Source organism: Pezoporus flaviventris, unplaced genomic scaffold (assembly GCF_033815535.1).
Source record: "Pezoporus flaviventris isolate CSIRO_AGI_PZ_B2104156 unplaced genomic scaffold, CSIRO_AGI_Pfla_v1 ptg000005l, whole genome shotgun sequence".
Lineage (NCBI taxonomy): Eukaryota > Metazoa > Chordata > Aves > Psittaciformes > Psittacidae > Pezoporus > Pezoporus flaviventris.
In genome coordinates, this window is record NW_026892553.1 from 8,122,207 (window position 1) to 8,136,773 (window position 14,567).

A 14,567-nucleotide genomic window follows, 5' to 3' on the forward strand; every position below is an offset into this window, starting at 1 on the left:
TGGTTGCAATAGTAAATTTAAAGAGCAGTTACATTTTGCTCTGTTTTTTATATGTTCTTGACTGAAAGCTTGAATTTGACCTGACACCCAGTCCAAACAGAAATGACTGTGGTATTAATGGTGCAGATACAAGACAGAAGCAGGTATGGTGCAGCTCCCACTGGCTGTGCCTTGGCTACATCCACAGTGCTGCTTTTTTTGTCATGTGGCTGGAAGATGGATGATAAAAGGTGTTATGAAAACAATAACAGAACCTTTGCTAGATTGTAAAGAAGTGCAAACTTCAATTTGACTGGGACATTGAGGGTATTTCAAAAGCAATGTTTTAAATCCTTGTTTAAAAGGACAGAGAGTTGTAAATTCCAGAGTGGAATATGGGGGTCTTGCTGAAGTGTAATCATAGATAACTGCAAACATCTGTAAGTAAACATGAGTAAATCCTACAGTAGAAGCAGGCTGCAAATTTCACTTTTGTGGTATAACTCAAATAATAACATGGCACTGTTAGAAAGGGTGAGAGAGTCCCCATTTATATTCTGTTGAGTCTGAATGTCTGTAATACACCATTACAGAAAGTGTAGCATTTAAATATATAAATCCATAGAGTTCTTAGAGTTTGCCTGACAACCAGAAGGCAGTAGGCCATACACCATTAGGTGGCCAAAGGGGCTCTAAGAGAAGATTCTCTGCTGGCTCAGCTCTATTTTCAGCGCTAGTGTACCGACAAATATAAATATTTATAGACTCCTATTAGCAGAAATAATATCGCCCTAAAGAGACCCACAGTCTTATGCTGTAGTTGAGAGATCACTATGCGATATGACAAAAAATTTACCAGAAGTTGCATTTTTGCAATAAAACACAGGTTACAGTCTCTTTATGTAGAGATTCTATTTTAAAGATTAGGATATGAATTCACAGGAAATCACACCTTAAATAAAACACTCAGTGTTTTTAGTTTATTTGGGCTAATCCTTCACAAGTTCAGGAAGGGGATATTCCTATCTTATTTAGCATGTTATTCACTGTGGTAATACCAAACGTTTCCAAACCACTGTGCATTTAGTAAGTGCAGTGTTGTAGCACAGCTGGGAGGTTGACTGTTCTGTGTTCTGTGCTTTGGATTAGCCGGGGAGAAATCTTCAGAACTTCAAACCACTCAAGTCACTGACAAAATACCATATGTTTAGTATAATTCATTTCAAAGCAAACCTATATAAAGTAAGGAACACCAGTAAACAAATGCTTCAGTGATTAGGATAAATAACAGAATGCATTTCAGAGGTATTTTATATATTTTTTTGTTGCTTCTATCTGGGAGGCCATCTCTTCTTGTCCAGATAGACCCGTGTCCTATCAACATAATTTCAGAGCTGCCTTTTTGGTGCATGTTTGCTTTCTATTTTTTTTTTCCAGGTTAAAAATGGAAAAGGTAAACTTATGACTATAGAAAGCAAACACCTTAAATATATCTAAAACATATTAGTTTTTCCATTTACGTAAATATCTAAACAGGTGTTCTTGAAAATGACATAACTCCTTGCTAGAATGTAACAGCTGAGCTGTGGAGGCTTCTTGTATGAAAACCCTTTTAAAGCCTCTCAGGCTGTACCTGGAAAATGATCTTCATGCTTTGGAGGACCTTAAGATCTACAAGATAATTTTGCATTTAGGGGCCTTTTTAAAGCACTTTAAATTGATATCCCGTCTGATGTGATCCAAACTACTTTGCAGTGAGGCAAGGTTAGTACTGGAGAAGATGAATCATATCAGTATCAACTTGAGCCGTTTTCAAGCAGAATCAGTCTTTGCAATTTGAAAGTCAAATAAATTCCTCTCTCAAATTATGAAGTGCAGGTGTAAGAGCCTATCAGATCTTCAGGTTAGTGATGAAAGCTATCCGATTAAGTCATTATTTATTTGACCCATCTGCTCACTGCTCTGAACACACTTGGGTTGAGTAATTAATTAAAAAGTTATTTTAAAACATTAAAAAAAAATTACTTCCCTTGAAGCAGAGCAATATATAATGGAATATTTTTATGCAAAACCTTTCAGTGTAATTTTCTCTGCCTCTAGGAAAAGAACATAAGGATTCTGCCTTTTAAATAAATTTGTGCTAGTGCCAAGTGTCTCAATTAATGCATCCATATAACCATATCAAGATGAATATGAAAAAATATGCTTACACAGTGGCAGTAGAAGGTAATACACTGAGAAAAGGCTCTGTTGTAATGGTTTCTGGATCTATATTGCTTTATATAATTGTCTGTTTCTCCCATACTGTGGCATGGAAGAACTGTGTTCCTGACTTGAGTGGCTTAGTGAGGTTTGCAAAATCCATAGGAAGAATCTGGGTCTTCTCACTCTTTTATGGCACTATGGCCAGATTCCTCCTGTCATTAGGTAAGCAGGGCAGGTCTTAATTATATATGTATGCCTTGAAATTTCATTCCATTCCCTATTTGCTATCATCATTGAGAGAACATTCAAATACTATTCCTGTAGGCTGTTACATTCATTCATCTTTGAACAGAATTTTTTTTTCCTTCCTGTTTGGTGATCAGGCTAAACTCCTAGCCTGCAGTAATGAAAAGTGATGGGGAGAAAAAGATGTGCATAAAGAAGCATAAGACTGGAGATTAAACTCCCAAGTGCAATTCATGTTATGCTAATGAGGCACATAAGATCATTCAGAGCAGGGTAATGCAGTGATATTACCAAGAAACCTACATAATTTACTATGGGGAGCCTTTACTTAATACTTCATATTTCAGCAAGAAACTTAATAAAAAGAAGCTTAATACATAAATACCATGAAGAAACACAGAAGGTAATGCAGCATTTGATCAGACTAATACATAAACACTACTGTGAAACCTAATTTCTAACAAGTTATTTGAGAAACAAAATATACATATTGCATATTGTTACTGCTGAAACAATAGCTTAATAACTGAGGATATGAGAAGAGGCATAATAAACATTTCCTATTATTTATATTCCCCAGTTGCCTATAGTGGCTGTATAACTTAATATTTGATTGAATGGTCTGGATGTGAAAGCTATTTCCCTTGCAAAATAATCCTAGCGCTCAGCTGCAATACAGCAAGATGTGTTACCATGGTACTGTTATGAGGCTTATCCCATGATGTTTTCTCCTCAATTTTATTGGTGCTTCCATTTTTAAAGCTGTTCAGTTTCATTGAAAAAGAAATATATATTGTGCTGTAACATATTTTGACTTCTGTCCCATCAAAGGTCAAAAGACCATAATTCATTTGTTTGATCAAGATAATGTTGGTTATTACTAGTACTATGGGAAAGTTTAATATTGGTCAGAAAATCTGGGATGTCCATTTGGAAAGAGATTTCATCATGTCTTTTATTGGCATCTTCCTTGAAAAAGTGTTTTTCTAAACCATGGCAGAAAAAGGGTAGGAAAAGAAAGTGAAAAGACTTAGGCAAGATGATAGCTACATTATTTGTGTTCTGACTCGCTGGCTGGGGTCCATATTTCTCTTGTGCATTATGTCTGGAGGCGGTGACCTTGCATGTCAGAATATAGTTAATCTGGAGGTGCCACCTGTTTAAATCGTTTAAGAGAAGTGCAGAACTGTACTTGATCATCACTGTATTTCTGTGGGTATTAAGCAGACTATACTGATGTTAAGGGTTAGCTAAATTTCCTCTGGAAAATTCTTAAACCAACTTTTTTTTCCCTCTGGTAAGTGTTTTTATATCAGTAGATTTCAAAAGCCAAAGCTAAGTGAATATTAAAAAACTTGCCAGCTTGGTTTCCATCAGGCCAGCTGGGCCCCAGACTTCTGGGGCTAGCAGATTTAGTCCTGATAGGGTCATTGTCCCACAGCTGAAGATGGGCTGTGTAACAAAACCTGACTTCATAGGAGGTTACACTGAAAACTGTAGGAACCTGACTATAATTCACAGGTCTTAATGATTTGGATGTTCTCCTGCTGAAGGTCTGGAAAGCTCTGGGAGCCTTGGCTCAGGATTTTTTTCCATCCAGACAAAAGCTTAAAGTCAACAACTGTATTCTGGGGCTTTCAGTTCCAGCATTGCTTCCAAAGCTTTAACATTTCCAAATCTTCATCAATCAAGTGGGTCTGACAGCGAGCCAGAAACCACAGCTTTTAGTGCAGTAGTGGGGTAAGATGAATCTTATTCTTTGTCTGAAGGCCTTCCAGCTACCCTAACCCCATTTCTCCTAATAAATCAGTGTGCCCTTTCAGAAATCTCCCACTTTCAGAAATAATTTCCAGAACTGGTGATTGGGACTTGTGTGTGCAGAAGCAAAAACGCATCTAGCATTGAGGGCAGTCAGCTAGAGAGGCTGGAAAGGAGATAAAGCACTGAGCAATGCTGCAAAATTCGGAAGACATTAAAACTGGAAAATTAAGAAGGCTGTGTTTGCTAGGCTGTCACCTAGAAAGATGTGACTGGGTCAGAGATGGTATCAAGTATTTTTCTCCCCTTCATTTTTAAAGAGCAGGATTATTGTCTGCAATACCCCAGTAGGTTTTAAGAGCAGAGATCTAGGAGACATCTGATGTGACTAGTATGGACTGGCTTCTTGAAACTTCAGGTCTGGATGTCAGTCATGCAGTTTCTGTTGTTTTCATTGAGTATCATTCCAAATGAAGACAATCAGGCTGAGTCATACATTGCCCCAGCTTCTCTTTTAAAATTCTTTAGATTTTTTCACCTGATTTTTGGTCAGGTCTGGAAAAGCAAAGCAGTCAATATTGAAGTGTGATTAAGTATTTCAACTTATTTCTCAGTATCAGTATAGCACTGATAATGTAATCTTTATTTCTAATCCCCATGACTTTATTCAGCATCTTTATTCCAATTACAGGATTTTTTTTTCAGTACTGTGCACAGGGAACATTTACTTTTTTAGATTTATAAGAAAATTTCGGAAAAAAAATCTCTTTTCAACCATCAGCCAACTCAAGCCTCTAAGTATAGTTTGCAATAATAATATGAAATAAAGCTGAACTAACTTATGCTAAGCAGATCCAACAGTGGTCACCTCAAGTAACTATGATGGGTGTGATTTTGATACCTAATTATACTAGATTAAGTGAAAAAATGATTCCATAAAGGTTACTTTTGTAACAACATGAAGCAGCTGTTACAAAACAGACGGTAAAGCTAAGTGAGATGCTAATGAGTCTTACAAAGTAACCTGACATTTCAAGGTCCTTTACGTTAGTGCTTACATAATCAAAGCAGGTTATCAATTTTGAGCTTAAGTCCTGAAAACTCAAAGTTTTTGATTCTGTGCTCTTTGTTAAAGCATGTAAATAAAAGACTATAATTGACATTTCAGATACTACATCTCCTACACAACCTAACATTACATAAAAAGAATATTTTAATGAAAATGATCAACATTAGTTAACCTGAGAAGCAAGATCCATTCATGTTACTCTTTTAAATAAATGACAAAATGTGTTTCTGCTTATTTATTTCTGTGCTGATAGCTATTTACACACGACAAGCAGACAGCAGATATTATTATTCTTAGTGTCCACAATATTTAGATATTTGTGCCTTAAAAAACAGCCAACCAAAAAATAATAAATAAATAAATAAATAAAACAACAGAGAAAACAGTTTCTGTAAGTATCATTTGCCATCAAGAATAAATTTGATCTGATTCTGCTCTCTCACTGGACAGATTTGCGTCTATAAAGGACAATGTAGAAATGCCTGCTTTGCAGCTCTGCAGCATGAAATGTGAAGTCTAGTCAAGGGATATCTCACTGAAAGCTGAGGGAGACATATATGCTGCTGATTTCACTGTCATATTCCTTGCAGCAAAGTCTTACTTGCAGCATCCCTGCCATGTCACATCCATGTTTTAGCTCGGCCTTTCTCCAGTTGCTATCTGGTACCGTAATATCTTATGTGTCACTCAGCTTTGTTTGGCGACATGCTCCCGTACAGGAAGTCTTACATATTGGAAGAGAAGGAACTCCTTAGGTCTGGCTGCTAATGCAACCTCACTGGCAGATCCTTCATGTATTGTTAGTTCCAGTGTCTGTTGAAGCCAACAGAAAAATCTCTGATTCACTGAGTTTGAATCAGGTTCATAGACCCCTGCTGATAAATTTCTTAAGATCTGGCTCTTTGGGGAGTTAAGTATCCAACTGATAGTTGCAAGACTATATTTAAATTAACCCTCTTAGTTCAGAGAACCACCTTATCCTTTATAGTCTCATAAGGCTTTGCAATGAAAAGGGATCTAACAGGCTGAATTATGCCAGTTCCTTACCTGGTTACCACACTTAAACAAGTACCTACCCAGTAATTAAAGGTTAGAGTTGAACAAAGTCAGAGGATCATGCAGAAGAAAGGTAGCAGTTGGCTAGGTCATAGTGATGCCCCACTGCATGAGCAATAACTGCTATCAATAGCAAGGGCTTCTCCTGTTAGAGGACTAGCGTTTCGTTGCTTGAGCAGATGAATTTTAACGTATTGCTATAAATAACAGCATCAGGTGAACAGAATTAGGTCCGTTTTCACTGTTTAACAATACTTTTTGGCTAAGCACTTAGTCACATTTCTTTTAATTATTTCTGTTTGTTAGGTTCTGCTTCAGTTTTCACTTTGCCAGGGGTTTTCTTTCTTACTGCTCTACATTTTTACTTAATCTTACACATGATCTTTCTTTGCTTTTACTTGTTTCCTCTCCACATGCTAATCAGTCTGCCAGGCCATTCTTGGTCTCCCCAGGGCCAACATGCTTTTAGCTGCACTCCATCACCTCTGCCCTGTGTCTTTCTCAGTATTTCTTAGATGTCTTGCTTTGACTCTGTGTTGCACTGTCTTCAAGAAATCTGTTTGACTATGTAGAAAAAGGCATTCAGTGAGGCATCAATAAAGGGACAAAGATCAGGTACCTTGAGGAGGTAGAACATCAATAAAAAAAGAAAGAAAGAGTGCCTCTGACGAAGATAAAGCAGCATGATTCACAGCTCTGGAGAGTACTAGGCAGGCAGGAAATGTTTGTAAAGTAAATAATGGCCTAAGATCAGAAAAAGAAAACTAAAGCAGATGAAGCATAGTATTAAACAGAATTTAAATACATCATTAGAAGGAAAACTGCTTTCTTGAACTATAGGATATTAAATAGCATTTAATTAAAAATATGTGTTTGATCTTCTCGTATGACTACTTTTGTAATAGCTTGCCATTATTTTGGTGATATTGAGGCCAGAAGGGCTGGTGTCCTGTACTGAATAAGCTTTAAATATCAGAACTTGTGCTGAGGTCAGTGAAAAATCTTTGATTTACTTCAGTGGACCCATCAACTTGCCTGTTCTTGGAACTGAAAAGCAATTTTTAGCTTGACACCTACTGTTTTATCTCATTTTCTCTCTCGTTTCGTGTTGTAGCTGGCAAACACAGGGCTTGGAGCTGTGTGTAATGCCCTGCTAGGGGAATCCTTGACCCCTTTTGCAGTCACGACTGCCTTTGGATGGACAAGTAAAACCATCCCATAGGACTGTGCAAAAAAAAGGTAGAGGAAATCTTAGCCATTGGGTATCTTTGCCTTGGACTTCATCATGAGCAAAATTAAGGTAGTTTATGTTAGTATACATCTGGGCAAATAACAGCTGAATAACAGTTTCTCTTTTCAGAAATGTAGGGTGTTATTTTAAAAACAGATGTATGCAGTGTCATTTTTTTCCCTTCATATTTGCTTTTCAAGATTACTTGTTCTGCAGTGAGTAGTATTAAATAGGCTAAAGATCTATACATATGCCATTGTTGTTTGCCAACATTAAATCGGAAGAGGATTAACCATATATTGCTTATGGGATGCTCCTCATGTACATTATCAGAGGGTTTAGCTGATGTCTTAGATACCAACTGTAGGAATTGGTTCTTATATAGAAATCTTTTTCACAAATATTGGTTATGGTTTAGCTCTAGGGCTTTGCTAGTTTGTTATAGATGAGAGGAAAAAAGCAAGTAAAGGAAAAATGTATTAATGTTTGTTTTATAAAGTCAAATAAGTGATTTAGCAATTGGTAAGGCCCTTATAAATCACTACAGACCATGCTTTCAGCAAGCTTCTGAAAACGAATCTGCAGTCCTGTTTAACATACCCAGGCCTGCCCCGAGCACTTGCCTCACATAAGTCAATTCTGTTCATTTCCGAACTCTTAGGAAATACAAGTCTTGATGCTCAGATTACCAAATCCCTTACTTGTCAGAAGAAGAGCGGAGTGCTGTGAAGATACTCCACAACAGCAGCACGGAACTCCTGGTTTGTAAAACCCTTAAGGGAGAACAGTTCTTCCATCCTGAGCTTTTTTCTGTATTATACAATGTTCCTTGTGACGCTGACATTATAAAAAACGCATTGTTAGGTCCTCAGTGAGCCATAGGAAGAAATTTTTTTTTACTGTGAGAACGATGAGGGGTTGGAAGTGGTTGTCCAAGGAAGTTGTGAATGCTCCATCCTTGGGCAGTGTTCAAGGCAAGGCTGGATGGGGCTTGGAGCAACCTGATGTTAGTGTCAGGTGATCCTGTCCATGGCAGGGGTGTTGGAACTGGACGACCTTAACATCCTTTCCAAGCCAAATCATTCTATGATTCTATTCTATGAATTTTATAAAGCTTGTAATTAATTTTTTATATAACTAATAAAAAGAAAGCCTAAATGTAGATAAGCAACTGGAACTCCTGAAGTTGGAAATACCAGACTTCAAATTGTATTTTAAGAATACAGATCCCATTTTTCTGTTTTCTTGCAAACTTTTAAGCTACAGACCTTGTTCAGGCTGAGTGTCAGGGTGTAGGGCTTGAAAGCAGCTAAAATCCCCAAGAGTAACTCACACACAGTGCAAGTTACTCTCTGAATAGTAAAATCAGTTAGATGCCTCTGGGTATGGTAGTAGTGCAACACTTCATGACAGACAATATTCCATTAGATTTAAAACTGTTTTTGTAACTGTAATGAAGTATCTGTTTCTCAGTTTCTGTAACACTTGCTCGAGGTACATTACACATATAATTAAGCATGATTAAATGATAATTGCAGTCTTTTCACAAAGTAATTCCATGGTTGTTTATGCTTTGCAGAAAGTAGATGGCATTTATTTTGCAAGTGTCAAGGAAAAGCTCTAAATGTTAAAGTTGCTAAGGAATAATTGCCATAAATTTACAAAGGGATTACTAGGTATCATATGCCTGGGACTGAATAAAAGACTGCACAAATTTCTGTAAAGATTTTTTTTTTCCTCCAAAAAGGCATTATTTTTGTACTATTTCTGAGAAAGGTCATGGTAAGTGGAAACATCTGTATTCATTTATACGTGATATATTATTTGAGAGCTACCATGTTTCTTTGTTTATAAAACCACTCTTTGGTCAGCAGTACAGAAGACCCTTTTTTGTACCTAATTCTGGAGACACATAAAGCATACACTGGCTCTTTTGCTTTGACATCTTTTCTTTTGAACAGGGATAATACTGCAAGCAAAGAGTCAGAAGTTCTGTACCACACCCTGCTAAATTGTATGTTATTAAAAATATTCATCAACACTGGCTTCATCTGTATTAACTTTTTAGTTTGGGAAGCAAATCTGATTGTCTGCACCCAAGTGCTTTTTTTTCACATCCCATGTTTTGGTGCTCTCATGTATCCAGGCACAGTGGATTCCTTTCAAATGAGGTTAAACAGAAAGAAGAGCTGCATAAATGAATGTAATGCTTTTCAACAAGAAGGTCCATCACAGATCTAGGCTGAAAAAGAACCTCAAAATGTGTTACCTGAAGATGTCAGGCCCTCATCACTAGCTCTCTGGCCTTGCAGATCCGCTTCTTTTGCCTGCTACTGTATTCCTTATGTAAGCATAGCCTTTGGCCCCAAGTCTTAGATGATGTAATAAAAATAGGCATATCATAGGCTTAAAAATCTTCCTGGGGGTGGAGGTAACAGCAGAGTCCTGTACTGTGTTTCACAGCAGGTGCTGTGGAAGCTCCTGTGCCGCTCTCTTGATTTGAGGCTTGGAATGAGAGTGCACACTGGTGCTTTCAACATCTTAGTCCTATCTGGAGGACATTTCAAATGAAAACGCATCCCTTTTGAATCTGAAGGGAGCAATCACGAAATAATCCTAGCAATAGAATTTCTCTGAAATAGATCTGGATATTTACCACTGTGATTGGTATTTTCTTTGGGGCAGTGGCTTTTTAAAAAAATTGTTTGGTTCCTCTTTAGGGACACCCTGTTCTACAAGAGCAGTTTGTATGTAGCGAGTCCTCAGTCCTGATGTAACAAGTATTTAAATATAGGTTCAATATTAAGACGATAATTTAGTTTTATTAATTGCGAATAGTATTGGTCATAGAGAATCTCAACATATGGCTCAGACACCTGGGATTATTTTGCCTAAAGAAGTCAGTGCAGATCTTACCAATGTTTATAGCTATTTGATGGGGTGTAAGGAAGAAGGACCCTGGCTCCTCTCAGACACTGAACTAAACCACAGGAAATTCTTTGTGAACATAAGAAAACACTTTTTTACTGTGAGGGGAGTTGAGCACTGGAGCAGCTTGCCAAGAAGAGGCTGCAGTTTCCATTCTCAGAGACAGTCAAAACCTGACAGGAATCAGCCCTGGGCAGCAGCCTGTGGTGTGTGACTGAGCAGCGGGGGTTGGACTAGAGGGTCTCCAGAGGTGGTTTCTGACATCAACCAATGTGTGATTCTATGATATGTTTTACTAGACATGTTTCCTCCACCCGGACCATAGCATTGGCTTAGGGATGATACCAATCTATGCCTTGCGGTATCTAGATATTGCAAAATCTTGCTGTAAGACTGTGTAGGATACAGTGGTTGGAGCCCTCTTTTTCTCTATATTCTTTTCAAGTTACATTTGCATTGTAGAAGACTTATTCTCTTTCTTCTCTAGTGCTTCTGTCTGGTGATTTTTTTTTTTTCCCCTAAGACTTGTCTGCTTGGAGGGCATGTCAGAAAAGTTACAGAAACCAAGACAAGTATTAAATACAAAAAGTCTCTGGAGGTGAGATATGCTTTGCATATCCTGCTACAGTCAAGTAAAAAATTACCGCTCAGGTGTCTAAATCAACTAATTAATCCATACTACATTAATTATGAAAATGAAAAACTAATCATAGCTTATTTGCCTAAAAACAAATGCAAGTGAATGAGAATTTTGCAAGGCTTTTCGGCGGCCCCGATCCAGCATGCTCCAAAAGTCTGCTGGAGGTACTAAGCAGAACTGAGCAGTGACTGGAGGTAAGAACAAAGTTATTTATTTTACCTCATTTTCAAAAGCAATGAAAGGATTGCCAGCTTTCTCTTGGTAATGAATTAAAGATTGTTCCAGTCCTCATGGAATATTTCTGTAAGCTTTTGCCCATTTCTGGCTTTGTGTGACGTTTATGGATCCTTCATATATTCTTATAAGCATGTGTTCTTATAAACATGTTTCATAGAAGAAAAATTTTAGTGTTGGACTATAAGCATCTATCTGTAATGTTTGCAAATTTCAGTCTCTGTTGAACTGCATGTTTACAGCTTTGGACAAGACTAGCACTCTTTTAGTGTTTAAGTGAGATTTCTGTGTTGGTTTTGATTACTGTGGTAGCAAAGTGTATCTGCAAGTGACAGAGTCAAATGTATCCCAGCCAGAACAGAAGGGATGTTAAATCTGGAATGCCCCTGTTGGTTTGCATTTCCATCTTTCTGTTTATCACAGCAAATTATAGTCCTGCAGAGACTAGTCTGGATCTAAAGCTTAACCTACTTTCTCGTAACATCTGTTCCTAAGGAGTAAAACCGTATGAATTTGTACATGCTGATTTGTTTTCAAAGGGAGACACTTCCTGTGAAAAGCATTTCCACCAGTTCACTTAAACATAATCCAAATACTGTCTTGGGGACAAAAATGAATAATACAAAACAGGCTGAGATCAAAATAAAAGTAGGGAGCGGGACAGGGATTTTCACAGCAATGGTTTTTATTGAAAACCAGTGCAGTTAAACAAACACAAAGTTAACCAAAAGAAGAAATAAAAGAAGAACAAAGAAAATTCTTGAAAACAAAACTCAAGTGGGAGAAACTGAGTTGAGAAGAGCAGTCATGTGACAGAAATAATAAAAGAGGAGGGGAATAATGGCAAAGTGCAGATTCTGAGCATTAAAGCAACTCTATAGGAAAAGAGAAAGAATATTAAGTTTTGGTGGAGGGAAATCAGCCTAAGGGCAGCAGAAAATCATTCTTGACTTAAATCAATGTGAAAATAATACTGCTATACTTCATGTAGGTAGTGACAAGAATAGATGTGTTTATGAAGAAGTAAATTTCTCAAGAAAAATAAAAGCATTATCACAGATTCTCATCTAGGGATAATTTCAAATCTTGTACTGAAGGGTGTCACAACAATAATCCAGCGGTGGAGAATCTAGCCTAGAAATTAAGTAGGCGCAGTAATAAATGTGGAAGCTAGATGTTCTGTATTGTTGAGTAACTTCTTTGTTGTCACCATAATGTAGAAGTAAATGGCAAATATTTGTACATTTGTTTTTTGAATCTTTGTCCAGAATGCTTTTACACAGGGGTGATCATCTTACATAATTGGAGGATAAGGGGCTTGCTTCCTGTTTGAACTAGGAATATGCTTTCTGTTTTTAAATAATGCAGTTTCCTTCACATCTGCTGCCTTTATGTACGTGTTCCTGGTGGCTGGGAAGTGCTCTATCCTCATGTCACAGCTGGAGTGAGAGGCAGTGTTCAAAGTTGCTTTCTTCCTTTTGAATGTGAAAAGAAAATTATATCTCTTTGCCAAACAGGAGGTGAAAGCCAGGCTGCAGAAGGGGTACATTCCTGTTTCTGTAAGGATCACTTCAAGAGCCTCCAGATGGAGTGTAGCAGTGTTAACTACTATTGAGGCACCACAAGTGCCACACACTCACAGAAATGTGGGCAATGTGCTTGCAGTATCCAGATTATCTGTTAATGTATGTTATTTCTAAGTATCCCAAGATGTGGGGAAGGAAAATGTTAAATGGCAGAGGAAAGGACTCGGGGTGGAAGGAGACTGGAGGCCATGATGAAAGTTTATATCTAAATTTAATAAAATAGGAGAAGAGAAAATGACCTGATGACTGAAATGTACTTTACTGTGAGGCCATTTACTTCATAACATACTCTCATCCACTGAATTTCCTAGACATAAAAATTAAGAGATTTTAAAATAGAATATATTCCTGAAGCTGCAGGTAGGTACAATTCCTGCCTTGTATACCTGGTGTGAATTCAGATTTTTTGTTCTGCAGTTTTCAAGACTTGGCTAGACCAAGTCTTAAGCAGGCGGGTCTGCATGCAGTTGTATTGGGTTTGCCTGGCAAGGCTTTGTGGCAGTAGGGTTTCTGTGAGAAGCTGCTGGAAGGTTGCCCTGTATCCAATCGTGCCAATGCCATCCGACTCCAAGATACACTATGTGATAACATATTTAAGAAGTGGAGAAAAACCTGCTGGGCAACAGCAGGTGGAAGAGGGGAATCAGAATATGATAGAAACAGCTCTGCAAACAGCAAGGTCAGTGAGGAAGGAGGTGAGGAGCTGCTCCAGGTGTTAGAGCAGAGATTGCCCTGCAGCCTGTTGCACAGACCATGGTGAGGCAGGCTGTGCCCCTGCACGGTGTCCACAGTGGATCAGATCTCAACCTGCAGCTCAGGGAGAACCCCACATCAGAGCAGGGGAATGCCTGCAGGAGGCTGTGATCTCATGGGCAGCCTATGCTGGAGCAGTTTGTGAAGATCTGTAGCCTGTGGGAAGCACTGAGATAGGAGAAGTTAATGGAAAACTGTCTCCTGTGGGAAGGACCCCACGCTGGAGCAGGGGAAGAGTGTGAGGAGTCCTCTCCTAAGGAGAAAGGAGCAGCTGAGACTCAGTGTGATGAACAGATTGCAACCCCCATTCCTTGTCCCCCTGTGCTGCTGGTGGGGAGGAGCTAGAGAAAATCAGGAGTGAGGTTAAGGCAAAAAATAAGAAGGGAGGGAGGCTGGGAGGAGGAGTTTTAAGATTTGTTTATTATTTCTCATTACCCCTCTCTGATTTGGTTGGCAATAAATGACCCCCTGGGTGGAGTCTGTTTTGTAAGTGACTTGAGTGATCTTTCCTGTCCGTACCTCAACCTATGAGCCTTTCCTCATATTTTTTCCCCTGTCCAGCTGAGGAGGGAAGTGATAGATGGGGTTAATGTGAGCGTGTGTAATCTAGCCAAGGTCAACCCACCACACGTGTTGACTGTTTTGGGTGGGAGGTTGACCTTGTTGATTTCCTGAGATGTCTTCTAAGCAGAATTCTATGATTCTAAAACTGAAATTCCTTTATGGAAAGGAAAGCTCTGTTCATGAAAATGAACTTATCTCTGTTTTTAATTACCGGGCCACAGCCTGTTTGTTTGAATTCACCGTACAAACGTAACTGCATTAAACATTGAAAAAACAATGTAACAAAATGGACAACCTGGTATTATTTCCAAATGTTAG